The 25,915-nt window shown below is 41.0% G+C and overlaps 2 pseudogenes; both read left to right on the forward strand.

Annotated features, from left to right (window-relative positions):
• The window catches only part of LOC111974348 (UDP-glucuronosyltransferase 2A3 pseudogene), a 30,475-nt pseudogene extending 23,579 nt beyond the window's left edge, over positions 1-6,896 (forward strand).
• Positions 6,897-10,237: 3,341 nt separating this feature from the next.
• The window catches only part of LOC111974670 (mesoderm induction early response protein 3-like), a 17,775-nt pseudogene continuing 2,097 nt past the window's right edge, over positions 10,238-25,915 (forward strand).

Raw genomic sequence — 25,915 nt, forward strand, 5'->3', positions numbered from 1 at the left:
ATATTTGAATAAAGATCTCAGGAAGTGGCTACTATTGGATTAGCTATTGGATTGGCTGCCTTCAACTAATGGCAGGGCTGTATCAGGAACAACATGTTGAAGATAGAAATAGAATGAATAGAGCACACAATCTCCTACACTATTCCAATCGCTACCATCCTGGAGGTTTTCACTCCAACCCTAACAGCGCACCTGGTTTTAATAATTAGCTGGTTGATAAACTGAATCAGGTTGTTACAACTGGGGATGAAGCGAGAACCTACAGGAGGGTAGCTGTCCAGTAACAGGGTTGGATAGCCTGCACTATATCATCTTTAAAGGGATAGTTTAATCAGATTACAAATGTAAATTATTTTCCACCTACCTTTACTGTGGTTTATTCAATTTTGGGTATTTAGTTTCCTTTCAACACTTAATAGCCATTTTGTTACTGTTAGCATTCTCAGTAACACTTAACAGTAAGCTGTTATTTTGCCTGTGTAATAAAACTGAAAATACTTTTGGAGCAACATTTTATCAGCATGTTGTTAATATAATACTTTGCTATGCAATTCAAATGTAATTACCAATGAGTGAGTTTGTAACTACTGTACAGGAGGAATAGTGACTGTTCCTTATTCCACTTATATAATAACTCCATTATTATTCATTTTATAAAGCAATTTCCAAAGCCCTATGTTACAATGTTGCTATTGTAATAATGAAAGTTACTACACATATAAGAACTTGGTGTCATGTATTACTGTATTATCTTATGTCTCATCCATTATGAAAAATATATTTTGAAGCTGCAAAAGTGATCTACTCTAATATTGAGGTAATTCCATATCCCTCYTGTATTTAACTCTAGGCTATATTAAGAGCCTTTCAAACCATCAGCTTAATATCATATATTTAGACTAATTCAACTAACTGTTGTAGTTTTTGGTTGTTTATCAAATATTTGGCAGCCATCAAATAAAAATATTMTTTTTGTTTGCAAATAACTTGCATATCTTCAAATACATATATATATATGTACTTTTTCTGAGACCTGCATTTTAATATAAAAGAAAATAGTTGCTGTTTAGTTTAAACTCACTATATTTAACTACATTGAGTGTTTATAACCAGCTGTTGTGGTTCATGAACATCTTTAGATGTCTAAACATAAGCCCTATCTAGTTCTGTAGATGTGTCTGCGGGTGTTCATAGCCAGCTATTATGGTCATGAACTCTTTTACATGACCCATCAGCCAAGTGTGTCTGGGTAAGCCACATCTTTTACTAAAAAAGAAGTTGMCTGGAATTTGTCTTTCAGCAATAAGACCAGAGCGAACACTTTGTGAGAGATTGCTGGGGTGGTGAAGGACAGCACTGTGGAAAGTTACAGTATGGCTGGCAACAACACCTGACTCCATACTTCAGGCCACTGCCACAGATCAAGCAGTGCCAGCACTTTAGGTAATTGTCATTACATGGTATGAGCTTATTCTTATCAAATGATTTTATAGCTGGTATTCATGGTTTTGTCTGGTCTATTTTCCTGTTTTCCAGCTTTGATGTTCTGTAGCCTGGTGTTGTTGTTGCCAAGGAGCGTTCGGACTCAGTCGGGACCAGGMTTCAGCTGCTGCGCAACGCTGACATCCTTCCCCCCCCAGAGATGGTCTTACCTGTACAAACACCGTTTTGCGATGAAGAGGCCATGGTCATCACATGCCCTGCACCAAAGTCAAGGGCAGGACAGATACAGGCTCTCAGAATATTGATTCCATTGTTGATGCAGTCGACCGAGTCCATCACTACAGTAAGACTGCTGAATAGCTAATCAATGGCTGTCTACCTGCACCCTGTATCTGCACAGATTATGCACACTTACATGACTCTCTTCTAACAGTCTCTCACTCACACATACACACACCCCTACCATACATTGCTGCTACTATTTATTATAGATGTATCCTGCTGCTCCACCTTACCCCTGCTTGTATGCATATAACTACCTCATCTATCACCAGTATCACTGCCATCATTATTGATATTGTTCTTCTAAATAGTGTAAATTCTTGTGTTCTTTCTCTACTGGTATTGACTCTCTATTTTCTGTAGATATTTTTATATTGACACTTTCTATTTTTGATATTGATACTGCACTGTTGAGGAAGAGCTTGCAAGTAAGCTGTAAGTAAGCATTTCACTGTACCGTTTAAACCTGCTGTATCCTGTGGATGAGATACATTTCTGTATGATTTGGTTTGATATAGTGTGTGTTTACCAGAGACAATAATGTGAAGACCAAACATGACCTGGATCAAAGTCAGGTTAGGATATAGGCTAAGGACTAGATAGTGTATTTTACCTGGAGTTATTCCTTATTGTAGCCTACTACTTTCACCACTTTCACTCTGACTCAGTTAAGAACAAATCCATAGACCGACACACGTCGCATGTGAATCCTTAACGAGATGGGTGGGGCTAAGGTTTAAGAGGGTGTGAACTATGCTGAAAACTTTCCTCAAAAGGGTTTTCCTCAAAACTGGGTATACAAGATAATCAACTTTTAAATAAGCATACCTTTCTCCAACTGTAGTGTATTATATACCATTACGTGAGTCTGTTCTTTTATCAAATAAAACATTTTTGCAAATCACTTGAATTTCACATAAGTCCCCAAAGAGAAATTCAGACATATGTTCAACTCATATCTAGTTTATCCAGTGACCACTGCATTTACAAAGATGGCTACTGACTGAAATGTAGCTAGACTCAGGAGCTCATGGGCACACAGGCTACATTGGCAAATTGGTTCGATATGATTACACCACAGGCAACAATAAKTGGTGACTAGTTTGTTTTCAGACAAATACACTGAGTATACAAAACATTAGGAACACCTGCTCTTTCCATGACAGACTGACCAGGTGAATCCTTGTGAAAMTTATGAGCCCTTATTGATGTCACTTCTTAAATCCACTTCAATCAGTGTAGATGAAGGGGAGGACACAGGTTAAAGAAGGATTTTTAAGCCTTGAGACAAATGAGAAATGGATTGTGTATGTYTGCAATTCAGAGGGTAYATGGGCAAGYCAAWAGGTTTAAGTGCCTTTGAACAGGGTATGGTAGTAGGTGCCAGGCGCACCGTTTTGAGTGTGTTAAGAACTGCAAAGCTGCTGGGTCTTTCACACTCAACAGTTTCCCGTGTGTATCAAGAATGGTCCACCCCCCAAAGGACATTTAGCCAACTTGACAACTGTGGGAAGCATTGMAGTCAACATGGGCCAGCATCCTTGTGGAACGCTTTCGATACCTTGTAGAGTCCATGCCCAGACGAATTGAGCCTGTTCTGAGGGCAAAGTGGGGTGCAACTCGATATTAGGAASMTGTTCCTAATGTTTTGTACACTCAGTGTATGTTCAACTCCTCATTKGTTTATGCACTGACCACCGCATTCAGACTCATTACATCAGTCTTTAATGGTTTTAAGAAGAAAAAAATGTAGTCACTCAAATATGGCCACACTGTACTGTACGTTTTTAACTGTCATGCTGTGAACAATGTTCATTGCTGGTCGCGGCTYTATATATTACTTTTTAAAATCATTTTAAGTGAAAACAATCACAGTAAGGTAATTCATTGTTACCCAGAAATCTAACCCTGGAATGTAATGAAATTCCAATGATCTGGAAATGAGCATTTGTCCTACCACTTTTAAAAGTGGGAGATCCAACTCTRTTAAATAATTATAGGCCAATCTGAAAGCTGTCACCCCTGGTGAAAATACTTGAAACCCTTTTGAGTGYACAGCTAKAATAGTTTTTATATACTAACTATATTTTATCAACGCACCAATCAMGCTTCAGGAAGAAGCYTAGCACAATTACAGCAGCCATGAAGGTTTTAAATTKTATCACTGAAGCCCTTGACAAAAAAACAGCACTGTGTCTCACTTTTTATTGATCTCTCTAAGACTTTTGATAAAGTTGATCATACTATACTGAGGCAGAGATTGTCGAGTGTAGGTATTTCGTAGCATGCAGTTGCATGGTTTGCTAACTATCTGTCTGATAAAACTCAGTGCACTCAATTTGATGGGCTCATGTTTGTTAAATTGTGTTAAATTGTGTGTAATGGTGTGACCCAGGGCTCTGTACTTGGTCCCCTCTTATTTACTATTTATATAAATAATTTAGACAAAAATGTGCAAAATGCGCAACTTCACTTTTATGCTGATGATACTGTTATTTATTGTTGTGCCTCGTCTCTCACAAAAGCTTTCCAGAACTTGCAAACGGGTTTTTATACTGTTCAACATACCTTGTGTCAATTGAAGCTTATCCTCAATACTGGCAAAACTAAACTAATGTTTTTTTCTAAAGCAAGAAATAGATCTCTGAACCTTTCACCTATTACTACCTGTCAGGGAAATGAGATTGAGACTGTAACCTCATAAATATATTCGATTGATGACGGCCTCTTTTAAATTGCATATTCAACAATTTACAAAAGAATTGAAGCTGAAGTTGGGATTTTATTTAGGCCTGTTTTTCTTTTGAAGCCAGAAGGAGGCTAGTATCAGCTACATTTAATGCCTTTACTAGACTATGGGGATATTTTATATATGAATGCTTCCGCTCAGTGTTTGAGATCAATTGACACCCTTCACCATGTCGCATTGAGATTTATTTTAAACTGCAAAACACTTACGCACCACTGCACTTTATATACCAGGGTTGGCMGGCCTTCTCTAGTCACTCGTAGGCTCAGTCACTGGTATACTTTTATTTACAAAGACATTTTGGGTTTACTACCATTTTATTTGGGCATTTTTATTGTTCAGAAATGTGGTGGGTACTCTCTTCGTTCGCAGGACTTTATCCTGCTAGCTGTTCCAAATGTCCGAACTGAATTTGGTAAAAGGGATTTTATGTACTCTGCGCCATCGTCTTGGAACGCCTTACAAAATACTTATAAACTGGAAGAACTTGTCCCGATTGGTGTTTTTAAATCACTGATGAAGGATTTTGAGGCGGATTCCCTGACTGGTCAATGTTTTTAATTTGCTGTTTTATGATTTTGTTATACTCTTGTGAATTCTGTGGTTTTTACAACATTACGTGTAGTTTTTCATGTTGTCTGTCTGTAATTGTGATAATGACTTGGTGCTGCCTATCTTGGCCAGGACACTCTTGAAAAAGAGATTTCAAATCTCAATCAGCCCTTCCTGGTTAAATAAAGGTTAAAAAAAAAAGTTTTTTAAATGATATTGAGATAAAGGTCCAATCCAGCCATTTTTAATGTAGCTATTATCAAAGATTCCCCTCTCTACAAAGCACTTTAAACTACAGATACCTCTCACTCAGAACATCTACTACAGTCCCCTTTAGGCAACATAAATATTCCAGGTCACAGCTATGATTGGTCAGGTTGAGGAGTTTGATGTGGAGACGTGAAGGACATTTGAAATTATATCTTAGTGTGATGGCTAACTATTAGTCCACCCTTGTATGTCAAGGGCACTTTACATATTCAGTCGGAAGTGAAGCAGCACCCACACACGTTTCTGCTCTATGCTCAAACATGTCTAGTGTTCTGTGCTATATGCAAATGAAATGGAGCAGAGTCYACATGCAGCTGAGTCAAGGGTGATGGGTGCAGTGTGGGTGTTCAGAGGGGATGAAGATCTTTATTAAGACATAACCACAGGTGGCTGGTGGCACCTTAATTGGGGAGGACAGGCTCATAGTAATGGCTAGAACGGAATAAATGGAATGTTATTAAGCATATGAAACATGTGGTTTCCATGTGTTTCACACCACTCCATTCCAGCCATTATTATGAGCCGTCCTCCCACCACCAGCCTCCTATGGACACAACGTGATTGGCCTTCTTTTGCACTTTGTCTGTAGGATTCTATGTAAAAACGAAATATCTCGCTTTTCCTGCCATGCGTGCTGTCCAATCACGTCAGCTCATAGATAGTGTTGGATGTCGAGAGGTATGATGATGACTCAGTGATTTGACTCACAGATTTGGATGTAATTTGGTTAAATAATTATGCATACTCAAGTACAGTAAGTGATGCATCTGCGGAGCATAGAATATCCAAACACTTCATTTCAAATGGGCCAATGCTAACTAACAGGCCTAGTGCTATTCATGCATGCATGATGCCATGTTACTGGTCCCATTGCTGCTATTACTATATACTCTATGGCACAGCCCCATCAGAAGAACAACAATTCAGCCAAATTGGGGATTAAACAAAAGTAATTGTATTTTATTTATTTTTTTACATTCCTTCTGTAGCTTCCAAACCAATACAGTTTCTACTGGTCTATAACTTCCAAACCAATACAGTTTCTACTGGTCTATAACATCTCAGCTGCATGCATCCAGGCTTTCACAACAAAACAATTTCTTAGAACAGCTATGTTGGTAGAGAAGCGCCTGCACTGCWGCTGCTACTCCTCCTCGCTGTTAAGAAATGGTAGTTTACATAGATACTGTAGCCTTCATGTAAACAGACACTGGTCGGTTCTAGGCCCTCTCTATACCAAGTCACTCGGCTCCGTCATATCCTCACATGGTCTCTCCTATCATTGCTATGCGGATGACACTCAACTACTTTTCTCCTTCCCCCCCTCTGACACCCACGCATCTCTGCGTGTCTGGCAGATATCTCAGCTTGGATCTCAGCCCACCACCTCAAGCTCAACCTCGACAAGACGGAGCTGCACTTCCTCCCAGGGAAGGCCTGCTTGCTCAAAGATCTCTCCATCACGGTTGACAACTCCGCATTATTGCCCTCCCAGAGTGKAAAGAACCTTGGCGTGACCCTGGACAACACCCTGTTGTTCTCTGCAAACATCAAAGTAGTGACTCGCTCCTTTAGGTTCATGCTCTACAAGATCCGTTGAGTACGACCCTACCTCACACAGGAAATGGCGCAGGTCCTAATCCAGGCACTTGTCATCTCCCATCTGGACTACTGCTTACTCACTGTTGGCTGGGCTCCCCCTTGTGCCATCAAACCCCTGCAACTTACCCAGAACGCTGCAGCCCACTGGCTTCCAGTTGAAGCTCGCATCCACTACAAGACCATAGTGCTTACCTACAGAACAGCAAAAGGAACTGCCCCTCCCTACCTTCAGGCTATACTCAAACCCTACACCTTGACCCGAGCACTCTGTTTTGCCACCTCTGGTCTCTTGGCCCTCCCTCCTCTGTCCTGACACCCCAATGGTGGAACCAGCTTCCCCCTGAAACTAGGACAGCAGAGTCCCTCCCTATCTTCCGAAAGCACCTGAAACCCCACCTCTTCAAAGAGTATCTTAAATAATCCCCCTACTCACCTCGKCGTTCCTTAACCAGCATAGTCTCCCCCCCCCCCCRCAGCTCTAACTTTGCTAATAACTACTTTATTGAGGAAAAGTGTACTTACTTTGCCTGTGATATGTGGTTGTCCCACCTTGCTATCTTAAGATGAATGCACTAACTGTAAGTCGCTCTGGATAAGAGCGTCTGCTAAATGACTCAAATGTAAGACTCACTGAAGACAAATTGTGAAACAGTTGAACATGATAGCCTGCCAGATACTAACGGACTTCTGCTTACATTTGAGACTTGTAGCGTAGGTGAGAGTTTGTAAACATGACAAATGATAAAAGTAGCCTCACAGTTAACAATAAATAATGAGCGGCAGTGAGTTTAGTTTTCCTATGTCTGATGTGTCTCAGTCATGTCTTGTTTATGTTACTCATGGCCGTTTCTTAGAAGTCCTGGGTGAGTTCCTGTGAAGCCACGTATAACTAAGCCCAGTAACATTCTGTATACAATGGAACAACTCTATGGATAGCTTATGCAAAATAAACTTCATCCCATTTCCTAGAATTTGTCCTATTAACTAGGATCCTGATTGGAAAACGGCATTAATGCATGGCCTATACTTCAAGTCCTAATGATGAAATCATTATAAACAAAAGGGGAAAAGTACATTTCTGGGACTGATCGCTACAAGGGAAAGGTATGCAGTCCAGCCGGGCATCTCAGAGACAAAGAAAACGAGTTTGTGTGGCATGTAGCCTTTTGCATCCACACTTCTTAATTCCATGTGCCAACGTCTGCCTTGTAATTTAATTATTTATTATATCTTAAAATACCCTCTCTCCATGGAATTGTGATCATTTTTGTTGTGTTGGGTTGGCAGCAGGGCTCTTGTCTCAGGCATCTAATTTGTGGCATTGTGYTCGTCATCATGATCGTCATGGGTAACTGCTGAGTTCATTTTTATTCTAATTACTAGTTAGCAACCACCCCCTCACAAGGTGCTAACATGGCAACCCTTTTGAAAGTTGCCATCCTCATCAAGTGCGTGTACATTTTCTGACTTTAGAAAACAAATGTTAAAGCACAATGTATTTACAAGTATGTTTAATATTACACTGTACATGCATGGGTATTTCTAGTGTTATTACAATGGTATCAGGCATGTAATGTAAAATGGGACCTAGTTACATTTACATGTTCTTATAGTTTCACAGTTGTCCTCCAACTTGTGTGTTTTTGTGAGTACCCTACACACAGTTCTATAATGTCAGGGTAGAAGTTCAGTGGAGGCATCAAGCTCCAACCCTTTGCCTTTTGAATCATCTATAATGTTTATCCAGAACACATAATCAAAACTTGCATGTTCACTCCAATGCTTTTGAAGATGTTGCAGTGTTGAAAATGTAATTGATTGTGTTTGTTTTGGTCTCTCCAGACGTCGCCACTGGAAAGAAACATGGCATGAAATAGCCATTTTACTGTAATGTCCCCCCTGCTATTAGCAAGAGAATGCATTCTCAGGCTACCCCACTCATAGTAATTGTATCAGTAGTGTGGGCACAGGCTTTGCAGTGAATGGAAGAGTCTGAATCACAAGCCTGTAGGCCCAGAACAATGCATTCCCAGCCACCCCACTCTTTCTTCTCTATCCATAACACACAACATTATTAGACCCTATTGTTGATTGTTGACGTCATTGTTGATTGCTGTTGATTTTGGTCAAAACCCTGCTTCTTCCTACAAATGGTATTGTGGTAGTTGATTATGTATTAACAACCGAGGAACTGAACCATATTGGTGGTGGTGATGATGATGCATGTGCAGAGAGCGGGAAATCCATGAAAAAATCTGACGAGGGACAAGTTTTTCCAAATTTCACATTTTCATACCCTGATTTGAGGTTGTTGCTCACCTCTGTCCTTTGAGCACAAACTAACTCCCRCCACAATAAAGGAAATTAAACATGTCTTTGTGTCTTCCTGAGCCCAGTAAATAAGTCCGTAATGATCTGTTCTGTAATCTAAACCCACGGCCACGCCACCCACCTGCTCACCGATAGGGCCACGCTGCTTCCTTTTGGGGCCATCTGCTTTCAAAACACTGCAGTGTTTAGTCACTTTGACAAACCCCTTGGACCTCTGTCCTTATAAATGGGTCCTAATGGTAAACAGTTGTGGGCTGTGATTACTCCGTATCTGGAGAGTGTCTCCTAAACAACCTTTCACAAACTAAAATCAAAGAGAAAAGGACAATTTTGGCATTCAGTGTGCATGTAGGCCAACATCACTTGACACAGTTTATATAAGTGACACAGCTGTTATGATGTAAAAAGCCCACCTGCTCCAAACTGATGATGCATGTGGAATAACAAGCGGAGTCAGAGTGTTTTCCTCCGATAGGCTATTTACACACACACAAACACTATCTCTCTGGATGCAAAATATTAGGTGAGAGGGTGGTTTAAGGTCACTGATTTGCTTAGAAAGACAGAAATATGCAAAGAAGAAAAGGAAATGGGTGAGAGAATTTTTCACTCCATTTATAGTTCAGTTGTGCCCCCTACTGGTAATGCAATTGGGTCTGCAAGGGGTAGGTAGGGGCTATATAAATGGCCTGTTGACTGATTTAAATTGTCTGATTTAGTTTTAGTAAATTGTCTGATTTTCCTTTATTCAAGGAAAATTAAATTAATCACGATTCATCATGACATCATAAGTGTTTCAACACTATCTGCTTGGATAGTGGTAAGTAAGGCTACTCTTAGGTCTCAAATGACACGCCTATAAATACAAACCGATTTAACGTTTGCCAATCAATACATTTTTTATCAAAGTCAATTTATACAGTAACATTCCTAGATTTTGACAGGTAGCCTACCAGTATTTAGTTAGAAAGACGTCACTACTACTGTTACCTGGATCTCTGATTGGCTCAGAGAGTCGATCCGGGTACTCGGCTGGAAGGCTGGAAGGAGCCTATAGGTACCAATATGGCGGAGGTAAGAGGGAAAATAGGGGAGAAGCATCAGATTTTAAATCGATGTTTTTTACATTTTTGTCGTTAACTTTCTTTTTAAATGTTATCGATTTCATAGATTAATGTTTTTTTGTTCTATATGTGTGGTTTTGTGGAATGATTGCCGCAATTGCCTCTAAAATATGTTTAAATGTATATACCGATCTTTCACGACAAGGCCTGTGCGCGTTCTCAGCTGCTTTGCTAACATCGACTGGGTAGATTGAGACGCCAATTTGGTGGAATTTTCAAGTAATTGCGATGGTATTTTTCGGTTCTTGTGTACACAAAATAATGTAAAAAATCTTTAATGACCGGGGAATTGTTCCCAGTTTTAGAAATACCGTGTAGCTAAACAAAACGATGTTTTTTCTCTAGCCTAGGTTTGCCTGTGTAACGTTAGTTAATAAGATTACCTTTCTCGATCATTTCCGAACACCGACAGTTTGTGGGAAAACTGTCTATTGTTGTTATTTTGCGTCCCACATCCAAATGTTATCCTATTGCTAACATATTTACTAATCATAGGATAACATTACATCAAACCGCTTATCTATACGGTCGGTAACTAGCTGAGGAACGCTCAACTCCGTTCTCTTATATCGAGGCGGAGTTGAGTTTTGATAACTGGTCGCGGGATTTGTTAGCGACAACCTTGAGTCACCATCAGTCGATTCTTGCCAAAATGTACATTCTGAAAACGCTTACCTGTACCAATGTTTGTCCTGTACAACTGCGGTCCTTTCGCAGGGTGCTGAAATTAATGTTTTTATTAACTTTTAGCAAATACAACCACCGATTTATCTAATTTGTGTTGCTCGGTTGCAAACTGGTCTCAGAGCATTTCATATTATTCTGTACGTAAATCTGAGACACTCCATTTAGTGTGATATGTTACGTTTGGTATGGTTTCATAAGACAGATGGTTACTTAAGGCAAAAACGAAAGGATGGGTGCGAGTTCGAATCTAATCACGGAGAGCTTTATAATTTTAGATCGTTAGCAACTTTTCCACTGCTTTGAGCTAACCCTTTATCTAACCTTAACCCTTTTAGCTAAACCTAACCTTAACCCAACCCTTATCCCGAACCAAAAATGTCATCTTCAATGCGGTAGGGACGTCCCAAGGGTCACGGATAGCACGGAGCCAATTGAATCTCATCTTAAGTAGCTAGTATGTACGAGGAAAAGTTGGTTGTAATTTACATTTTTACAAGAATCGACTGATGTTTTCGACAGTGTAACAGAGCAGCCTTCACATCAGCCTGGGAAGCTGCTAGTGGGGTTTATGGATGTCTATTATGGGCTTGATGTGAATGAAGAATGTTTTATGTACGAACCGGTCGCAGGGGGACTCGAGTGCATTACCGGTTGTACACTAAGACTAATGGTGGAGATCCATAAACCCCACTAGCGACAGCCCAGGCTACATTCACGTATTGTATTTCGTCTTTTCAATGTTGCTTCATTTGTGCTCTTATATTTTTGTTCTTCTAAACAGGCTTCCTTCGGGAGTTCGAGCCCAGGTAATGTAGGAATTCTATATATTTTTTTTAAACACAATCCTTAATTCAAACAATAACAAAGCGTCACTCCGCCTGTGTTTTGATAAAAAATCTGAGGGATGGGCCTGGATAAATGTGTAACCACTCTCAAATTCATAGACAGGGGTATGGATTCAAGGACTGACCATCCATGATATAAAAATTATAGTTCTAATCATGTTTTGAAGCAATAGTGTTTGTTTACATTTATGTTGTTTACAAATATTGGAGTTAAACAAGCATACATACATACAGTACCAGTCAAAAGTTTGGACACCTACTAATTCAAGGGTTTTTCTTTATTTTTACTATTTTCTACATTGTAGAATAATAGTGAAAACATCAACTATGAAATTACAAATATGGAATCAGGTAGTAACCAAAAAATGGTTAAATAAATATATTTTATATTTGAAATTCTTCAAAGTAGCCACCCTTTGCTTAGTCACACTCTTGGCATTATCTCAACCAGCTTCATGAGGTAGTCACCTGGAATGCAGTTCAATTAACAGCTGTGTCTCCTCACAGCTGCCCATGTCCCTTAATATTGATGATGTGGTTGTTACTGACAAGAAGCACATGGCTGAGCTCTTTAACCACTTCATTAAGTCAGGATTCCTATTTGACTCTAACATGCCTCCTTGCCAGTCCAACATTTCCTCATCTCCCATCCCTTCTAATGCAGCTATCCCCGATGCTCCTCCCTCTTTTTCCCTTGCGCTGCTACAAAGTTTCTCCCTGCAGGCTGTCACTGAGTCCGAATTGCTAAAGGAGCTCCTTAAACTTGACCCCAAAAAACCATCTGGGTTAGATGGTTTCGACCCTTTCTTCTTTATGGTTGCTGGCCCTATCATCACAAAGCCTATCCAACCTTTTTAACCTGTCTCTCYTTTCTGTGGAGGTTCCCATTGCTTGGAAGGCAGCCACAGTTTGTCCTTTATTTAAAGGGGGAGATCAAGATGATCCTAACTGTTATAGGCCTATTTCTATTTTGCCCTGTTTATCAAAAGTGTTGGAAAAACTTGTCTAATCAATTGACTGGCTTTCTTGATGTCTATAGTGTTCTCTCGGGTATGTAATCTGGATTCCGCTCAGGTTATGGATGTGTCACTGCAACCTTAAAGGTCCTCAATGATGTCACCATTGCCCTTGATTCTGCTGCTATTTTTATTGACTTGGTCAAAGCTTTTGATACGGTAGACCATTCCATTCTTGTGCACCGGCTAAGGAGTATTGGTGTCTCTGAGGGGTCTTTGGCCTGGTTTGCTAACTACATCTCTAAGAGTGCAGTGTATAAAGTCAGAAAATCTGTTGTCTCAGCCACTGCCTGTCAGCAAGGGAGTACCCCAAGGCTCAATCCTAGGCCCCACGCTCTTCTCAATTTGCATCAACAACATAGCTCAGGCAGTAGGAAGCTCTCTCATCCATTTATATGCAGATGATACAGTCTTATACTCAGCTGGCCCCTCCCCGGATTTTGTCTTAAATGCTCTACAACAAAGCTTTCTTAGTGTCAACAAGCTTTCTCTACCCTTAACCTTGTTCTGAACACCTCCAAAAAGGGTAATGTGGTTTGATAAGAAGAATGCCCCTCTCCCCACAGGCGTGATTACTACCTCTGAGGGTTTAGAGCTTGAGGTAGTCCCCTCATACAAGGAGAATGGCTACTGTCCTTCTCCTACTGTACACTGTCCTTCTCTCAGCACATATCAAAGCTGCAGGCTAAAGTTAAATCTAGATTTGGTTTCCTCTATCGTAATCGCTCCTCTTTCACCCCAGCTGCCAAACTAACCCTAATTCAGATGACCATCCTACCCATGCTAGATTAGAGACATAATTTATAGATCACCAGGTAAGGGTGCTCTCGAGCGGCTAGATGCTCTTTACCATTCGGCCATCAGATTTGCCACCAATGCTCCTTATAGGACACATCACTGCACTCTATACTCTGTAAACTGGTCATCTGAGGAACCTGTCGCAAGACACACTGGTTGATGCTTATTTATAAAACCCTCTTAGGCCTCACTCCCCCTATCTGAGATATTTCCTGCAGCCCTCATTCTCCACATACAACACCCGTTCTGCCAGTCACATTCTGTTAAAGGTCCCCAAAGCACACACATCCCTGGGTCGCTCCTCTTTTCAGTTTGCTGCAGCTAGCGACTAGAACGAGCTGCAACAAACCAAGCACTCAAACTGGACAGTTTTATCTCAATCTCTTCATTCAAAGACTCAATCATGGACACTTACTGACAATTGTGGCTGCTTTGTATGATGTATTGTTGTCTCTACCTTCTTGATCTTTGTGCTGTTGACTTTGCCCAATAATGTTTGTACTGTGTTTTTGTGCTGCTACCATGTTGTGTTGCTACCATGCTGTGTTGTCATGTTTTTCTGCCTTGTTATGTTGTTGTCTTAGGTCTCTCTTTATGTAGTGTTGTGTTTTGTCCTATATTTATATTGTATTCATTTTTTAAATCCCAGGCCCCTGTCCCCGCAGGAGGCCTTTTGCCTTTTGGTAGACCGTCATTGTAAATAAGAATTTGTTCTTAACTGACTTGCCTAGTTAAATAAAGGTTATAAAAATAATTTGTGGAATTTCTTTCCTTCTTAATACGTTTGAGCCAATCAGTTATGTTGTGACAAGGTAGGGGTGGTATACAGAAGATAGCCCTATTTGGTAAAAGACCAAGTCCATATTATAGCAAGAACAGCTCAAATAAGCAAAGAGAAACAACAGTGCATCATTACTTTAAGACATGAAGGTCAGTCAATACGATAAATGTCAAGAACTTTGAAAATTGCAAAAGCCATCAAGCGCCATGATGGAATTGGCTCTCATGAGGACCGCCAAAGGAAAGGAAGACCCAGAGTTACCTCTGCTGCAGAGGATAAGTTCATTAGAGTTACCAGCCTCAGAAATTCCAGCCCAAATAAATGCTTCACAGAGTTCAAGTAAGAGACACATCTCAACATCAACTGTTCAGAGGAGACTGTTAATCAAGCCATCATGGTCGAATTGCTGCAAAGAAACGACTACTAAAGGACACAAATAAGAAGAAGAGACTTGCTTGGGCCAAGAAACACGAGCAATGGGCGTTAGAGCGGTAGAAATCTGTCATTGGTCTGATGAGTACAAATTTGCGATTTTTGGTTCCAACCGCTGTGTCTTTGTGAGACACGGAGTAGGTGAACGGATGACCTCCACGTGTGTGGTTCCCATCATGAAGCATGGAGGAGGTGTGATGGTGTGGGGGTGCTTTGCTGGTGACACTCAGCGATATATTTAGAATTCAAGGCACACTTAACCAGCATGGCTACCACAGCATTCTGCAGCAATGCGCCATCACGTCTGATTTGCGCTTAGTGGGACTATCATTTGTTTTTCGACAGGACAATGACCCAACACACCTCAAAGCTGTGTAAGGGCTATTTGACCAAGAAGGAGAGTGATGGAGTGCTGCATCAGATGATGAGTTGGACCACAGAGGGAAGGAAAAGCAGCCAAGTGCTCAGCATATATGGGAACTCCTTCAAGACTGTTGGAAAAGCATTCTTCATGAAGCTGGTTGAGAGAATGCCAAAAAGTGTGCAAAGGCTGTCATCAAGGCAAAGGGTGGCTACTTTGAAGAATCTAAAATGTTTTGTTTAACACTTTTCTGGTTACTACATTCCATATGTTATTTCATAGTTTTGATGTCTTCACTATTATTATACAATGTAGAAAATAGTAAAAAAAAAAAAAAAAAACTCTTGAATGAGTAGGTGTGTCCAAACTTTTGACTGGTACTGTATATTGATATCGCAACTAAGGATTCCAGTTTTAATGGAATTTGAAAGTGAAATACTGACGTTATGAATATGACCTGTCCATTTTCTATTCAGGTGATGTTTATTATGATACCATGAAGCTAAATCTGTTCATTAAGAAATATTGAGAAAATATTCCATGTAAATGATGCTTTGTGTGCGACAATGGCATTGACAAGCAGTGGCATTGACAAGCAGTGGCATTGACAAGCAGTGGCATTGGCAAGCAGTGGCATTGGCAAGCAGTGGCATTGACAAGCAGTGGCATTGACAAGCAGTGGCATTGACAAGCAGTGGCATTGGCAGTGCCAGTTTTGCAGAGTGTATCTAATTTATTTGCCAATTGTCCTTAATGGTGCCATTCAACTGCGATCTAAAATAGTTTCCCCGCTCCACAGTTGGCTCTTTATCGTCTGAAGATCATGACTTCGATCCGACAGCAGATATGCTAGTCCACGAATATGACGACGAGAGGACTTTGGAGGAGGAAGAGTCATTGGAGGGCGAGAGAAACTTTAACTCAGAGATAGCCGATCTGGAGAAGGTTGGTTGGCTAATAACAGGAAATAATACCCCGTTTCCTTTCTTTTGGACAGGAAATTTAGTTGTTGCTTTTATCGGAAGGTTTTTCATTCTGTCAATGTTTGAATGACCACTTCCTTCCCTACTATAATTAATCAAACGTTATAGGCTCGGGGGGGAGAATATTGTATCATATGGAACTTTTTGTCAAACCAGTCTTCACATAGCAGACATGTATTATCATAATTTGGATTGTAGAGACGTGATCTAAAGGGATTTCTGTTTGTTGTAACAGGAGGGGAACATGCCGTTGGAGGAACTGCTGGCCATATACCGCTACGAGGCGTCTGTCAGTACGGCTGCAGGCTCCAGCATGGACAGCTTTTCTGGGGAGCTGACGGATGAGCTGCCAGACATGACTTTGGACAAGGTGAACAAAATTRATTCCAATATTTTCCGATTTGGTAAAGGGAACATTGTCACGGTGTACTGTAGAGCCAATTTGTAGATATTCAAAGATGTTTTCAGTCAAGTTCCCTTATGTATCTGTGATATAATCAGTAGGCATCTATCCCAACTATGATTACATTATAAGTGTCTGTTTTACTTCTGTATTACCTACAAAGTGTGTTTARGACAGACATGGAACAAAACAACTTGTAGCTTTTAGGATCAATTGATCCTTGGCGGGCTCCCAGCGCTAACTAACAGTTACTGATGTAACTAACGGTTACTAACGATAATTGGGTTCTTCCACAGGAGGAGATAGCTAAAGACCTGCTATCAGGGGACTATGAGGAGGAGACCCAGTCCTCCGCTGATGACCTCACCCCCTCAGTCACCTCCCATGAGGCCACCGACTTCTTCCCCAGAACACTCAGATGTAAGGCAATTCAAACTTTATTAGGACATCTCAGGGATAAATGATAAGACATTGTCAGAGCTCAAGAGCACAATTATAAAACACAAATACAATTGGTCAGATTCATATAATGCTTTATAGTGTGAATATTATGAGCCACTGCAATGTTTTATTTGTTATTGTTTCCCAAGTTTAGCCTGCAGTATAATGTAATTGAAAACTCATAATAATGGGAAAAATACTGTCAAGTGCAGGTGTCATTATAAACAAAAGTACTTTAAGTTATTTATCTTGTTAGCTTTGACGTGATGAGTTGATAAGCACAGGGTCCCATTCGTATAACAAGCATTCTAATGGGGCGTGGCCGTTCTGTCTTTGCATTGTCAGCTAATACTATCTACGACGGTGATAAGGAGTCCGAGTGTGAGGAGGATGGGCCAAGCCTAGAGGACTCCAGAAAGGTAAAACTTGTCCTCCTTTTAAAAGTGACTTGATTGAAGAAGATATAGGATTAAGTTTCCCATAAGCACAGATTGGAGGTCAGTTCTTTTACTTTTCAATGGTTACGGTTGTTTAGTAACGTTATTCGGTTAAATGATCCTAGACCTGCATTTACTGATGGTAGAAACATGGTGCTGCATGTTCTGGGAGTAAATCTGTTTTGTATTTGCATTTCACAGGAAATAATGGTGGGGTCGCAGCACCAAGCAGAGGTCCCCACCCACCTCTGTCACTATGGCGACGATAAGGGTGAGTGCAGGCTTTCTCAAGAGGTTAACCCATAAACCTGTTGCACTTGACAGTCAGACATTTAGCAGTGTTTCCAAGTGTAACATTGCAAAGAGTGTCTAACATTGTGATTCTCATCTGCCATTTTCATGAAGTATACGAAGATGATGACCAGTTGCTATGGAGCCCGGACGTGTTGTCAGAAAGCAAGGTCAGAGACTTCCTGTGTGAGGCGTCGTCACGGGCCACCGATGAGAGGACAGGAAGTGACATGGCAGGGGCTCATGTGAGCGACAATGAGCAGGTCAGTCATCGCTGCGCGTGATGGTCAATCCTCATCTAGCTGTCTGTCTTACTGGCATTGTGGAAGACTTCTTTAAGACTCGCTGGATGTCATAACATTAGACATTCTCCAGCTGCCATCTCAAAGTTATTGTCCGTCTGTCAAAGTTACATGATTGTCATGGTTGTTGTCAATGTAAGTCGTTGACCTATTCCTCTGTCGTTTCCCTGTAGGCTCTGTATGAGCTTGTGAAATGTAACTACAATACCCCTGAAGCACTGGAGAGGTATTGCAGTAACGTGAACTCATCAAAGGGTAAGTCACCATTTTGAATAATTAGTAGGCTCTTTCAAAAATGTCACTCTGTTGGGAGAGGGAAAATGACCCCTTGTGATTATTACAGAGGAATCCCCACCGTGGTCTGAAGATGAATGCAGAAACTTTGAACATGCACTACAGCTATACGATAAGAACTTTCACCTCATACAGAAGCACAAGGTGGGACTCTCTCTCTGTTACTGATTTTAGAAGGTGGTGAAGTGATTGTAATATCATATTGATAGCTTCTGTAAGGATATGAACATGCATACTTTATTTACCCTTTCTTTAAAAAGCCTGTGGCACTAACTTCCTGTGTTGGAGAACACTTCTTTTCATCATGTATTTCTGCCCTTCATCAGGTTAAGACACGGACGGTAGCTGAATGTGTTGCCTTTTACTACATGTGGAAGAAGTCGGAGCGCTTTGATTTCTTTGTCCAGCAGAATCGCTTTGGCAAGAAGAAGTATAGCAGCTATCCTGGTGTAACGTAAGTGATCATTCAGTATGCTCAACAACTGTAGTAACTGAGGTCTGAATTCATTGCCAAATGTACACTACCGTTCAAAAGTTTGGGGTCACTTAGAAATGTCATTGTTTTCCATGTAAACATAAACTCAGCAAAAAAAGAAATGTCCCTTTTTCAAGACCCTGTATTTCAAAGCTAATTCGTCAAATCCAAATAACTTCACAGATCTTCATTGTAAAGGGTTTAAACACTGTTTCCCATGCTTGTTCAATGAACCATAAACAATTAATGAACATGCACCTGTGGAACGGTCATTATGACACTAACAGCTTACAGACGGTAGGCAATTAAGGTCACAGTTATGAAACCTTAGGACACTAAATAGGCCTTTCTACTGACTCTGAAAAACAACAAAAGAAAGATGCCCAGGGTCCCTGTTCATCTGCGTGAATGTGCCTTAGGCATGCTGCAAGGACGCATGAGGACTGCAGGTGTGGACAGGGCAATAAATTGCAATGTACTGTGAGATGCCTAAGACAGCGCTACAGGGAGACAGGACGGACAGCTGATCGTCCTCGCAGTGGCAGAGCACGTGTAACAACACCTGCACAGGATCGGTACATCCGAACATCACACCTGCGGGACAGGTGCAGGATGGCAACAACACCTGCCCGAGTTACACCAGGAACGTGCAATCCCTCCATCAGTGCTCAGACTGTCCACAATAGGCTGAGAGAGGGTGGACTGAGGACTTGTAGGCCTGTTGTAAGGCAGGTCCTCACCAGACATCACCGGCAACAACATCGCCAATGGGCACAAACCCACCGTCCCTGGACCAGACAGGACTGCCAAAAAGTGCTCTTCACTGACGAGTCGCGGTTTTGTCTCACCAGGGGTGATGGTRYGATTRACGTTTATCGTCGAAGGAATGAGCGTTACACCGAGGCTTGTACTCTGGAGCGAAATTGATTTGGAGGTGGAGGGTCTGTCATGGTCTGGGGCGGTGTGTCACAGCATCATCGGACTGAGCTTGCTGTCATTGCAGGCAATCTCAACGCCTGTCTCTTATACACATCTAGATGTGTATAAGAGACAGTTGTTAGACACATTATTCCATTTCTGTCACGTGTCTGTGGAACATGTTTGTCTCAGTTGTTGAATTTTGTTATGTTCATACAAATATTTACACATGTTAAGTTTGCTGAAAATAAATGCAGTTGACAGAGAGGACGTTTCTTTTTTTCCTGAGTTTACATGAAATTAGTTGCAAAATGAATAAAAAATATAGTCAAGACAATGTTGACAAGGTTAGAAATAATGATTTTTAATTGAAATAATAATTGTGTCCTTCAAACTTTTTGCTTTTGTCAAAGAATACTCCATTTGCAGCAATTACAGCCTTTCAGACCTGCCATTCTAGTTGTCAATTTGTTGAGGTAATCTGAAGAGGTTTCACCCCATGCTTCCTGAAACACCGCCCACAAGTTGCATTGGCTTGATGGGCACTTCTTACGTACCATACGGTCAAGCTGCTCCCACAACAGCTCAATAGGGTTGAGATCCGGTGACTGCTGGCCACTCCATTATAGACAGAATACCAGCTGACTGCTTCTTCCCTAAATAGTTCTTGCATAGTTTGGAGCTGTGTTTTGGGTCGTTGTCCTGTTGTAGGAGGAAATTGGCTCCAATTAAGCACTGTCCACAGGGTATGGTATGGCGTTGCAAAATGGAGTGATAGCCTTCCTTCTTCAAGATCCCTTTTACCCTGTACAAATCTCCCACTTTACCACCACCAAAGCACCCCCAGACCATCACATTGCCTCCACCATGCATGACAGGTGGCATTAAGCACTCCTCCAGCATATAAAAAAAAAAATGCTTTTCACTAATGTTCTTCTTTGTGATCCAAACACCTGAAACTTAGATTCGTCTGTCCATAACACTTTTTTCCAATCTTCCTTTGTCCAGTGTCTGTGTTCTTTTGCCCATCTTAATCTTTTCTTTTTTMGGCTTTTTGGCTTTTATGGCTTTTTCTTTGCAACTCTGCCTAGAAGGCCAGCATCCCGTAGTTGCCTCTTCACTGTTGAGGATGAGACTGGTGTTTTGCGGTTACTATTTAATGAAGCTGCCAGTTGAGGACTTGTGAGGCGTCTGTTTCTCAAACTAGACACTGTAATGTACTTGTCCTCTTGCTCAGTTGTGCACCGGGGCCTCCCACTCTTTCTATTCTGGTTAGAGCCAGTTTGCGCTGTTCTGTGAAGGGAGTAGTACACAGCGTTTTACGAGATCTTCAGTTCCTTGGCAATTTCTCGCATGGAATAGCCTTTATTTCACAGAATAAGAATAGACTGATGCGTTTCAGAAGAAAGTGCTTTGTTTCTGGCCATTTTGAGCCTGTAATCGAACCCACAAATACTGATGCTCCAGATACTCAACTAGTCTAAAGAAGGCCAGTTTTATTGCTTCTTTAATCGGCACAACAGTTTTCAGCTGTGCTAACATAATTGCAAAAGGGTTTTCTAATGATCAATTAGCCTTTTAAAATGATAAACTTGGATTAGCTAACACACCGTGCCATTGAAACACAGGAGTGATGGTTGCTGATAATGGGCCTCTGTACGCCTATGTAGATTTTCCATAAAAAATCATACGTTTCCAGCTACAATAGTCATTAACAATGTCTACACTCTATATCTGATCAATTTTATGTTATTTTAATGGACAAAAAATTTGCTATTCATTTCTAAGTGACCCCAAACTTCTGAACGGTAGTGTATGTCGACGGAGTTCCCTCTGAATATGATGATGGCCTGTGAATGCAAATTTTATTTTAATGTACTTGCAACTACACAAAAGGGGTGGAGATTGCTAATGGTTATTATGGGAGAATGTGTCTGTGTGTGTTAACGTCTTGTGTGTTCCCCCTGCCCGCAGGGACCTGATGGACCGGCTGGTGGACGAGGCGGAGGGCCTGGCAGTAGACAGCTCCTCCTCTGTGTGCTCAGGCGGAGGAGGAGGGGTGAGGATGGAGCCCACCACAGAGCAGCAGCTCAGCCTGCTCAACTCCATCACTGCCAGCGACCTCACAGGTTAGTCAACAGGGTCTCAGATGTCACTATCCTGAGTATGTACCAGATGGGTTTTTTGCATTGGTTTTACCCTAGCTAGGCGTTATCTAGTCATTCTGTTTCTATGGCAGACATTGGAGTCAGCTGTTTGTTCACCTTGCAATGTTTTCCCCCAAATGTGGACAGTTTCATGTAAATAATTAACTATAGCCTTAAATGTCTTCATTGACCTCTTTAAACTTGTGAATCTGTGTTGATACAAATACTTAAAATTAGATTCCTTGTCAAAGAGGCAATAATGGTGTCTATGTACTGACATTATTACATGTTTTTACATTTTACTGATTGGCTTTTGGTGTTTGGATATTTTGGGGGGGATTTTTCCCCTTGGCAGGGGGAGACAGCAAAACAATTGCATGCTAGCTGTGTGACAGTTCTCAAATGTACCACTTAAAAAGGCTTTTACCTAAGACGTATTAATATATTATTCAATGTTGCATTTTGAAGTTGCAATCATAATATGTAAAAATCCCATTTTTTTTCTCTTCATTTATTTCCTTTACACATTTCTGTTTTTTGTCTTGGTGAAAGGGATGGCTTCTGTAGTCAGTATGTTGAAAGATGGGTCTGGTTCAGATCAAGCCCTCGTCCCTTAGGTACTTGCATAGATATGGGCCCGTATCCACAAAGTGTCTTATTCATTGTGATCTAAAAGGCCAAACTGATCCTAGATCAGCACTCCTACTCTGAGACGCTTTGTGATACGGCCCCTGGTATGGTTGGATAGATGGAACCAAAATGGCAGATGAACTACTACCATATTGCTTATACCTATCCAATGCTTCAGATACACTCAAGTGCTAGGGGTATGTACCAGACCATTGTTACTCCCGCATCTCAAAAGTGCAGATGTAGTGGGTGTCTCCAGGCTCTCTCTAGCTTTAGCAGTGCAGTGATATTTATTTCACCCTATGGTTTGGTTATAAAGACTCAGAAATACTGTCTGAATGTAAAGGCCATGACTAGTAGAATTAATATTTTGATTTTACAACCCTGTCCTGAAATCTCATAATGTTATTTTTTGGGAAATCTCTGGAGAGACTTGTGTGTAAGAAAGCACTCATTTCTTTTTTATTTTGTATTGTTGTTTTGAAGTTTAATAGTACAAAAGATATAGCAGTTGTGGTTGTTAAAAAAATAATAAACATCTAGTTTTTTGAAGTAAAGAAACATCTTTTGTGAATAAAACAAATGTATATCCAGAAATATAGACAATCAACATATTTACTATCGAATGTTCAAGAGAAACTCGCTTTTGTTTAAGAATTGTACATAGACACTGAATAGTTTTTTTTTCTTTGGTTTTGTTAAACATTTTGTATTTTCTGTTCTTTAATACCTGATGTACAGATCCAGAAATAAAGCTCTGGAAAAGGTCTCAAGATTTCTGCTTTCTCAGTTTTATGTGTATTAACTTGTGTGACAGAACAAGTGAATTTGTGCTTTTAGTGGTGGATCTCTCCCCAAATTGGTCGCTGTCCCCACCTCTAATAGCCTAATCCCTACACTTAACACAAAATTTGCCATTTGGGCCTTAATATCTTTACCTTTTTTTACATGCAAAAAAGTTACATAGGTCTAAACCATTAATGGTGACACTGTTACAAGGTAATAAATGTTGGACACATTACATTTGTCGAACACGTTAAAGTGCTGCCATTTCATGGGGTTGTCATTAGGCCTACAGAAATGGCGTGGTTAAATCTGGTTTATTCTGTTGCTTGTGAGATGTCACTGTCATTGACATGTTCAAATGGTGGTTAAACGTATTACATTACATTGCAATAGGCTTTCGCACATTTGCAAAGACGTGGCTAGCAGACAGACATTTTTTACAAAGAAAGGGTGAGAGATTGGCTATATCGAACATTCAGAATTGCCAGCGCGTGCGTCTTCGGCTTCAAGAGATGTCGGAATTTGAGGCTCTTAAATAAAGAATCTGCTCAATGCAAAAGATTTCTTCCTTTTCGTTGCAATGGTGTGATATGCCACGGAGAAAAGCCAATAAACCGTGTGCGTTCCTTGATCAACACGGCAAGAAAAAATGCAATAACCGGTGAGTTCTTTGATCAAACACAGCACTAGGCCACGGGAGAATTACGTGAACAAATTCTACGCCTGGGCTTTGATGTAATGCAAGAGCAGATATTCAGCTTCTCTTATTGTTCAGAGCTTTACCTGAGAGATGTCTCTAAGGTGCAAGGTTGTTTGTCATAGGCTGAGGGGGTGCGTAATGAACTGAGAGGCTGGCATTCATTTGTTGATGAAGATGACAGCCACTATATTTAACTGCACATTGGCCTCAAATGTCAAAGCGGTCCTTGTTGGAATTGACAAGTTGACCTTCCTTAAATTGGCCAAAGCCTCCTGCTATCTGCGGGATTCAGAATCAGATGGAAGGACCAGGATTTTGGGCCCCATGAAAATATGAGACCACCGCCACAGGCCACACCAACCCTGTGCAATTGCGTAACCACACACCTCCAGAAACCAATCGACCCGTTCAAGCTTTAAATAACTCTACCTTTGCAGGCTTGAAACTCTCTTGTAGTCCAATATTTACTGTATGATATTTACTGACAGTGAGCTGTGAAAATTTAACACTGTGCAGACATGCATGCAACATTCTGCATACAGTGGAATTCACTGATACCCTCTATATTATTAATTTTATTTCACCTTTATTTAACCAGGTAGGCCAGTTGAGAACAAGTTCTCATTTACAACTCCGACTTTGCCAAGATAAAGCAGTGCGACAAAAACAACACAGAGTTACACATGGGATAAACAAACGTACAGTCAATAACACAATAGAAAAATCTTATACAGTGTGTGCAAATGAAGTAAGGAGGTAAGGCAATAAATCGGCCAATTGTGGCGAAGTAATTACAATTTAGCAATTTACACTGGAGTGATACATGTGCAGATGAGGATGTGCAAGTAGAAATACTGGTGTGCAAAAGAGCAGAAAGGATGAGGTCCGTAGTTGGTTGGATGGGCTATTTACAGATGGGATGTGTACAGCTGCAGCGATCGGTAAGTTGTTCTGACAGCTGACGCTTAAAGTTAAGTGAGGGAGATATGTCTCCAACTTCAGTGATTTTTGAAATTCGTTCCAGCCATTGGCAGCAGAGAACTGGAAGGAAAGGAACGACCAAAGGAGGTGTTGGCTTTGGGGATGACCAGTGAAAATATACCTGCTGAGCGCATGCTATAGGTGGGTGTTGCTATGGTGACCAGTGAGCTGAGATAAGGCGGAGCTTTACCTAGCAAAGACTTATAGATGACCTGGAGCCAGTGGGTTAGCCACGAATATGTAGCGAGAACCAGCCAACGAGAGCATACAGGTCGCAGTGTGGGTAGTATATGGGGCTTTGGTGACAAAACGGATGGCACTGTGATAGACTGCATCCAATTTTTCTGAGTAGAGTGTTGGAGGCTATTTTGTAAATTACATCGCTGAAGTCAAGGATCGGTAGGATAGTCAGTTTTACAAGGGTATGTTTGGCAGCATGAGTGAAAGAGGCTTTGTTGTGAAATAGGAAGCCGATTCTAGATTTAACTTTCGATTGGAGATACTTAATGTCAGTCTGGAAGGAGAGTTACAGTCTAGCCAGACACCTAGGTATTTATTGTTGTCCACATATTCTAAGTCAGAACCGTCCAGAGTAGTGATGCTAGTCGGGTGGGCGGGTGCGGGCAGCGATGGGTTTACTAGCATTTAAGAGCAGTTGGAGGCCATGGAAGGAGTGTTGTATGGGTTGAAGCTCGTTTGGAGGTTTGTTAACACAGTTTCCAAAGAAGGGCCAGATGTATACAGAATGGTGTCGTCTGCGTAGAGGTGGATCAAAGAATCACCCGCAGACAAGAGCGACATCATTGATATATACAGAGAAAAGAGTCGGCCCGAGAATTGAACCCTGTGGCAAA

The sequence above is a fragment of the Salvelinus sp. IW2-2015 genome, linkage group LG15, assembly GCF_002910315.2.
Source record: "Salvelinus sp. IW2-2015 linkage group LG15, ASM291031v2, whole genome shotgun sequence".
Taxonomy (NCBI): domain Eukaryota; kingdom Metazoa; phylum Chordata; class Actinopteri; order Salmoniformes; family Salmonidae; genus Salvelinus; species Salvelinus sp. IW2-2015.